This window comes from Juglans regia, chromosome 7 (assembly GCF_001411555.2).
Source record: "Juglans regia cultivar Chandler chromosome 7, Walnut 2.0, whole genome shotgun sequence".
In the NCBI taxonomy this organism is placed as follows: domain Eukaryota; kingdom Viridiplantae; phylum Streptophyta; class Magnoliopsida; order Fagales; family Juglandaceae; genus Juglans; species Juglans regia.
Window position 1 is genome coordinate 38,351,008 of NC_049907.1, and position 9,404 is coordinate 38,360,411.

Below are 9,404 nucleotides of genomic sequence, written 5' to 3' on the forward strand. Positions count from 1 at the left end.
TGATCATTAACTGTCTAAAAACATCAAAATAATTTGAAACATAACAATAATATTATTTTAAACTATGAGATTAATGCATGCATGCAGTAATTAGCAGCTAGCGTCAAAGTCATTAGGAAATTCTCACACTACATTAATGTACGTAGAATCATTAGTATGCACTACAACAAATTTAAACTTTTGGGACGAAATTATTTGGAGATGAAAAAAATTTCATCCCTAAACGTCATTTTTTTGGAATGAAATTTAAATTTTATCCTAAAAAATTGATGACCTTACAAAATTGTTCGAACGGTTAAATTACCTTACAACTTTGCATGTGGGTGCTTTTACACGGACTTATGCACCTTTGGCTACAAGTTCATGGCATAAAATCTCGCAAGATGTGAAAAAGTTTATAAAGAAGCGTTGTTTAGTACGTAATATTTAAATAATAAATTTTTATTGATATTATTTAATATTCTAAATGATAATATTTTTGTGTATATACTTTTTTAAGGATGATTTCGAACTAAATTTTAGTCAGAGAGATGAGCATAGGACTGTCGAAGAGCTGATGTGTAATGCATTTTGCAAGTATAAGACGAGATGTCACAAGCATTACAAGAAGTACGATAACAAAGAAGATACATGCCAGCATCCTTTTCAGGATGTCCGACCTGAAGAATGAGAAAAATTTTGCAACATATTTGAGGATCCATCATATAAAGTAAATTAAATGAATTCTTTATGTGTCATATTTGTAATTTTTCACTTACTAACTTTTACAACTTCTATGTAGGAGCGAAGTTCTATAAACAAAACGAATAGATCAAAGCTAAAGCTACATCATCATGCAGGCTCAAGATTTTTCCATCGCCTCTCTCAGAAATTGGTAATGTATTTTTTTTTAATTTTTTTATTCTATGTAGTTTGTTTTTAATATAGACTTTATATTTTAACAATGTCTCTTGTAGAAAGAGTCAGACATCAATTTTTATCTGAAAAAATTATATGCTGCATCACATACTAATAGTAATGGAGAGTAGACTCATCCCGATGCTCGTGAGAATTATGTAAGTATTATAATTTATTAATTTCTTTTAATTAACCATATTTAAATTGTTGTGTCAATATTAATTTTATATGTTGTGTGTAGGATAAAATAGTTGCCTTCCGTGCTGAAGCTGCGCATTAGATCATAATTCATCAACAAGTGATGTTGAAATATTTACACAAGTTCTGGGTCAACGTTCTGGCTACTTGAGGGGTTTGGGTCGCTTTGTAAAGCCTTCAGACTCTTTATCAACGTCAGACACTACTGCCATTGCATTAGAAAATGAAAATTCTAGGATCAAAAAATTGATGGCAAAACAACAGGAGTTAGATGCTCAATTAACAAAACAAGCAGACATGGAGATGCTCATAAAACAACAAGAAGATCAACAGAGAAAGCTGTAACTCCAAATGCAAGAACAACAAAGATAGATGCAGTTTCAAATGCAGATGCTTATGCAACAATTCAGGCCTTCAAATAATTGAATTTCATTAGAAGTGTTTTTACATATTGAACAATTATATATCACGTACTGATAATTTTATTAGTATTATTAGTATTTTATTTATTTAGTTCTGACTTATTAAATTAGTATTATTTATTTTGAACAATTTGTAATGTAGTTTTGAAATATAAATATCTATTTGGTTTTAAGTATTGTCCAAGAAAATAATAACCGTTTGAACTCTCATCAAACGTTCGAACATAGATAAATCAGACATAACCGTTCGAACATTAAAATCTAGAGTTCGAACGGTACAAAATTTTGCGTCGTTCGAACGATTTCGTATAACTAATTCATTATTTGTGTTCGATCATCAATTTTTTTGTTTGAACATTTCTTCATGTGTATTTGATCGAACGGACTGGTATCGATCGACCGGTTATGGAATAACCGTTCGAACCGTTCCTCATTGTTCAAACGTTATTTCCGACATTTGAACGAATTTCTGAGACGAATTTAATTCTTCCTATAAAAAAAAATCTGTTCGAACGCGATCGAACGGTCTAACTTAATTTCGTCTCAAAATACTTTTTGGGAAGGTTTTATAGGGACGAATTTGGGACAATTTTTTTCGTCTCAAAATATTTTTTAGGACGAAATGCCAATATTTTGGGATGAAACTTTTCGTTCCAAAAGACTTTATTTATTGTAGTGACGTACGCTCATAAGTATGCACAAAACTAGCTTACCTTATACTTAATACACTACAAGAAAACTTCTTATTTGTAGTCAGTTAATTCTAACAAAATGACTATTTACAGTTAAAATGAGTCTGTTTTAATCACAAATAATCTTTTTGTTACAATTAAATAGTCACAAAAGTCTATTTTTTTTTTTATAGTGATATGAGATTGTGATGGTATATAAAAGCCGTACGTGTTTCACACATGATGTACACACAGAAGGCCGTCACATTAATAATTCCCGGCCCTCAGAAATATAATGAAATGCTTTTTTAATGTAATAAAGCTATATGATCATCTGCATGATATATATATATATATAATTACTTATGAAATTAGTTTGTTTTACTATATGATAAACTAAGTGTTGCATTAATTGATGGAAGGGTGAGTCCTCTTTATGCATGAGTACTCCTCTTTCTAAAAATCAAAAAATTATATTTGGGAAAAATATATGTACATGATGATTCAAAAATAAAAATAAAAATAAAAACAAAAAACAAAGTTACAAAAGGCATATATATTTCCATATAAGATGATCATGGCACTATGTTGCCGGAGCCGACGGACCTTTCGATCCTTTCAACAAGACTTTAAGCTTTTTTTTTTTTCTTTTTCTTTTGACATCTCAACATGAAGACTTAAGTTAAGTGCTCACGTTTTTTGGTTTTTCTAAAATCAAATACTTTTTAAGTTGGCAAAGACCCAACTTTAAAATGTCATGTATAATAGTTTGGCTCACCTAAAAAAATGGACGAAATACATCCATCCCCACGTTAATCATATATATATATATATATATATATAAATTTACAATCAATCAAAAGGCAGGATTAGTACTGAATTATTATCAACGCTGGTAATTAAATCTAGCTAGAGTGATCAGTACTACATGACGATGATGAGCGTAAAATCACTCATCGTCTCAAAAATTTAAATTAATAAAAAGAAATAGATTTTATTTATTTTATAAAGTACATGACATGATGAACACGATCAGCATTCAGCAAAGTGATGAGATATTAATGCCGAAAGGTAGGTAAAGCCGGATTTGGATCAGTGATCTCTCATTGTTGTATTGCAGAAAAAATTATACACCTTTTTGAACTGCAACTAATTTGACTTAAAAGTAGTCTCTTGACTGACGTTGACCGTAGCTATCAAGGTCGGCTAAAAGTAATTAAATCACTGCAAAATGTTCTCAATAATTAAAATAAATCAGGAATTTGAATATAATTTTACTTTAGCCAATCACACGATAGGTCAGCTTAATTTTCTTTGACCGTACCTGTCATTTATATCTAAATTAAATGGTCAATGGTGCTTACTATTGCGGACCTAATTTTGTTACAACTATCGATCGTTTTGCTTTCTGGCATATAACACGGATCGAAGAAATAGATCAAAGACCCAGCTGGCCGGAGTCATGCGCCATGTGTTGACTATTGCCAGCCATTCAAGAGAAATGATTGTTAGAATTAAGGTACGTAAATACGATGTAATTATTTAAAAAATAAAAAAAAAATAAAAAATTTTATATAAATAAATAAATAATAATAATAAATCTTAATTTTTTTAAAAATAATTATATGAAATTTATGTATTTTATGATTGCAACATTACTCATAAAAAATATACAATTAATATAAATTTGAAATTCAAATATGCATTATGAGTAAATTACCACAAACTCCCCAGCTAGCTGAAAGCTGCCAGCCTACCCTATAATTAAGGTTTTAGGCACCTCCACCTATATATATTAGATATACACCACGTACGTGCTAGATCTCCTTTTATTGTCTGGTTTTTTCCTTCGTTCTAATGTTATAATCATGCAATTTTTTTGTTTATTTTTTAACATATAATTCAAAATATATATTATTATTGATTGTATAATATAAAAAAAAATATAAATTTATTTTTTTATAATTATAGTGAATCTAATTACGATAAATAAATAATTATTTTATTTAAATAGTCCTAGCTCAAAATAATATGATCATCGAAGTCATGATCATCATGATCAGTAGTCTGCAGATTATATGTAGAGTAGTAGTAGTAGTACAGTACGTCTACATCAAAAACTTAAGAAACAAAGTGGTAGCCGAACATGTTGTCTGTCTTTTGAAATGATCTTAATTTCAAATTTTCAATACTTTTGGCTGTAGGGCACTACCGACCAATTATCCACCGAATCGTTTAACTTCAGCAACGCATGATATCGGTACGTAAGAGTATGATCTAAAGATACCATATTTAAATGTTTCTTTTTAATATATATATGATCCTAATCTCTCTCTCTCTCTCTCTCTCGCGCAATATGGATGATGATCACTGTCAATACCCTTCTGATCATGATCTTTTCATTGACCGCGCTCTATCTATCTGTCGATGAGGGTGAATATCATGCCCTCCAGAGCAAACTTTTTGACTGATCAGAATCATGATTAAGCTTGGATTGTGCCCCAATTCTGGTCAAGGAGTCCACTCTTCTTAATTAGTTTATCCTCGTGATCTCATCTCTTTAACACGCTTGCAAAACGACTGGGTAGGCACACATATCCATCATCCTCTTTCATTTTTTTCTGGCAGATCACATTTGCCAATATCATGATTGATTCATGCGATCACCATATATAGAGAAATGATGCTTAATGGGCGCAACTGTCGTGTAATTATTTTAAAAAAGAATAGAGTCTATTATTAAAAGATTAATTTTTTTAATGTAGATCTCATATTTATTTATTTTTTTTAAAATGATTGTATGACATTTACACACTCATGACTGTAACTATTATTTATATATATATATATATATATGCTTGTTACTGCAACACTAAGCTTTCTAATTTTCTTCACTTATTATATTGCATGCACCTTGATCTTTTTCAGGTTCTGTAATGGTCCTTATAATAAGGGCTTACGGCTTACCTAACATTTACATTTTCATATATATTTCAGACATGTCATGTCTTCCACAAACTAGGGTGTCAAATTGTTCAGTTGGTCACATCTCATAACTTTCAAAGACAATCATTTAAACATTAATTATTCATTGAGCTTTGTCATTTCGTCCAAATTCATTGATCAGTGGGGGCCTGGAAATTTTTTTGTTTCCAAGAACCTAAGAATTACCCACTTTAATTAGTGTCCTAATTAGTCCAACCCCAAAGGATCAGATAGTCATAATCTCAACTCAAGTACTCCAAACTCAATGCATGTCTAAAGGACTACTTTCTTATTTTGGCCGGCCAAGGCTTATTTGCTTATACCTTATCTATATAAGGTGAGACAGATTGATGGTGATTTAATTCCTATATATATATATATATATATATATATATATAAGCCAGAGAATAGACTAAAACCATCCATACCTAGTTCATGTTAATGCGCGGGCGTGGGTTCACACATGGAATTCCTAGATGATCTAAAAGCCCATGCATGGAATTCCTATCTGATCAGGTTCATGATGAACTTAAAAAGGGCAGGCTGGGCAGCTATTGCATGCACAGGGGAGAATGAAAATTAAGAAACAAAGGTCAAATGATCAAAGCATGCATGCCTGCGCAGCAAGGTGGAAATTACAAGCAGATCGATCATCTAGCTAGCATGAATGCGAATGGTTATTTGTCTAAAAGTGCACGTGGGCACATAGGAATGACAGTAGCGCGCACGACACGCATGCAATATGTGCTAGCTGTGGCGCAGGAGTACCAGGCCTAGTCGATCTTCGGTGATCTGCATGTGCATGTTTTACTTTCACACATCGTTTATTTTCATAGTTCATCTCAACTCATCTCATCTAATTATTATAATTTTTTTAAATTCTAAGACAAAAATAATATTAAAAAAATATTTCTAACAATATTTTATTCAACTTTTTAATCTTAATCTCAACTCATCTCATCTCATATGCGAAAATAAACAGGACTTCAGTGTGTGTGTGCGCGCGTATAGCAATAGTTTAACGTGCAAAGTACATTTGCCACATTTGCCTAGTTGGAAGAAAAAACAAAATTCCTAAAAATAATTTGTCCAAATAGCAAATAAAATGTAACTCTTGCGGCACAGAATCTTGAGTAATTGAGTTAGTTATTAGTTTACAATCAATAAGATTGAAAGAGTATATAAGATTGATTAGTAAATAGCCTAATCCATAGGAATATAAAACCTAATATAAGCAAGTATATATGAATTTTCATCTTTCTCTACTTTAACAGGAAGAGTTTGTTCCAACTATAGCATCTCCAAACATTTTCTTTGGGTTGATCATCTGTACGTGAAAGATCAATCACGATCATATGTTAAAGCTTTGCATGGAAGTTTCAGCTCTACAAATTAACCATATTTGATGATAGAGATCAATGCATGCATGTCATGTTACCTCCAACTATGCAGATGATGTAGTGAGCTCGTATGAAGCAAATCTACCATCCCTGTGTCTACATTTTCAAGAATAAGAAAATATACTCAAACTAATTAAATTCTTTATTATTTTAGATTAAAAACAATAATAGATTTTGAACTGTATCAGATGGCATGCTTGAAAACAAGAGTGTTGCTTGCAAATTAATGATTTTTAATGTCTCATGATAACTATAGTATTTATACTTACAGTGAAGTATATAATCATATCATTTAGACAATTAATAAGGAAATATTTGAACTTTTAGTACTGCTAAGTTATAATTTTTTAAGCTAATGTTATTTTTGGATGATGAATGTTTGTTTTAAGGTAATTACCTACCTTCTCATGTACATTCTTATACAATCTAGCCATTGTCTGGAGTTGAGAAAGGCCATCCACCCTTTGAAATGTGGCAATGCCACAGTAATTAAGATTTTCGGAGCTGTCTCCTTCATATATATGAGAACCCATATGAAGCTTGAAATTAATTAACCTTCATATATATCCACCCTTTCTCAACATCGTTATCATAAAGATGGCAAGAGAAGATACTTTCCAAAATTTGATTGCATGAACAAAAAAATTATCTCACGATTAATAAAAATTCAACCACACTACTCGATAATTCAGGGAGCACTGAAAAAATACATAGCCTTTTATTCCTATGTTGCTCTCACATTCTTAATCTAGCACATACTACAAATCAAGTTTGTCACCATAAAATAAACCATCATCATTTTTTTCTAATTGATGTACAGAAGACTTAGAAGGTATAGGAGATTTTAGATGATCACAAAAAGCAAGCCACCCTTGAATTAATGAGCCTCCAAAAAAATTCATTTGTAGAGTAACTTGTCTCATTTTATCTCTTTTTCCCCATTTTCAATCATAAGTTGTATATCAATTGATCCATAAATGAAATAAGAATTTTGCAACAACAACCTCTAAAATAGAAATATTTATTTATTTAAATGAAAAACTCCCCTGCAGAAAAAGAAATTACATTCCTTCTCAAAATCTGGATTCTCACTTCTTAAGTTCTATGAAGAAATCATAAGCCAAACAATCTTGAAATATATATTAAATAGGTTCGTAAAAGTTGGGTCACTATCAAAACAAGAACTCAATTGTATCAGGTAGTGTCAGTTTTTACAACCTCTTCTACTAAGTCCTACCTTTCTCCAATACCCCTTGAATTCCATGATGGGCTTTATACACTTTGTAACACTTTTTTATATATAAGGTTTGTCCCCAACATAGGAACCATACACTTTTACCTATAAAAAAATAAATATATGAACCATACAACCAGTAGTTTTGTGACCTTCTAATAAGAGAAGTATATCAGAGACAATATATTGATCTCACCTACCCCTCCTATAGACTATATTTCTACTCTTACCCAAAAAAAAAAAATTACTTTCTTCCAATGTGCTTAAACCATTATCACAAAACTCAAGCACAAGATTTAAACGAAATTTGCATTTTAGAATTGTTTGGCCAACAATCAACTATTCAGGGTATTCGCTTAAGTAACAGGCAGGCATTGCAAAGTGATTATGAGACTTGAGTAGTTCTAATTGGTATTAAAAAACTCTACAAGAATGTACAAGTGAGGAAGGAAAAAAATGGCAATAGTTGCACTGTAGCAGGCTTTCAGTACTTCTTTATCCTACAATTCATGAAAATCAAGGTTGCTATGAATGATGCTTGCCACCCAATAGTTGACTAGAGTTGCATAAAACTAAAATAGCATCATTGCCACCACAATAAATACTACCACCACACTTAAAGAACGCATAACCAAGACTTAACAGCTAAGCATTGCACAATGTACAAGTACCATTGTTGGTGGCATGGGCAACGGCGAAGCTGGACTTGATGCTGGTGGCATGGGTAGCAGCTGAGAGATTGGAGAAACAGAGAGAGAGAGAGAGAGAGAGAGAGAGAGAGAGAGGCGTTGGAGGCTAGATCTCACGGTGGAGCTCGCTGTGCAGGTGACGTCGGCATTGTCTATGGTGGTTCGAGGAGGAACCGGAGGTTGGATCTACCTTAGACGACTATAGGCAGCTAAATGGGCCTTCCTTACTATGACTGCACAGTGGCTACGAGAGGGCAACAAGAAACGCAGGAGAAATCAAGAGAGAGCTGCTACTACTTGAAAGATGGCTGTTGTACGGCCTGCTTCGAGATTGATGACAGCGGCAATAGATGTGAGGCAGAGAGAGAGAAAAGACAAGAGGGTCTTAGAGAGAGAGAGAGAGAGAGAGAGAGAGAGAGAGAGAGAATTTATATGTAGTCTGAAATTCTTAAAAACTAGAGGGACAAAAACGTAATAACTAATAAGGTTAAGCAAGATAGGGGCGTAAATGAAAAAAATAGGAAAAAAGTATCAAATATGAATTACTGTTCATTCTTGTTCATCTCAGATAGCCAGTTTTAATATATAAGATATATATATATATATATATATATAGAAGTATTATTTGACTGACTAGCTAGGAGTGCTAATTTCACCTATTAATTCAATTGCTCTTAAGAGCATCTTTATTGGAATAACAATCTAAAGAATTACATATATCGTAGTTTTCACCACCTTTAAGCTGCATGCATGATTTTAAGTACCACTAATTAATTTGCTTCACTTGATCATTTTAATATATAATATCAAAATTAGGACCTAATAACCACGACTGGCTGCTTTGTCATGGACTTCTCATCAAGAACCCACTTTCCATTGAAATTATGCTATATATATATATATATATA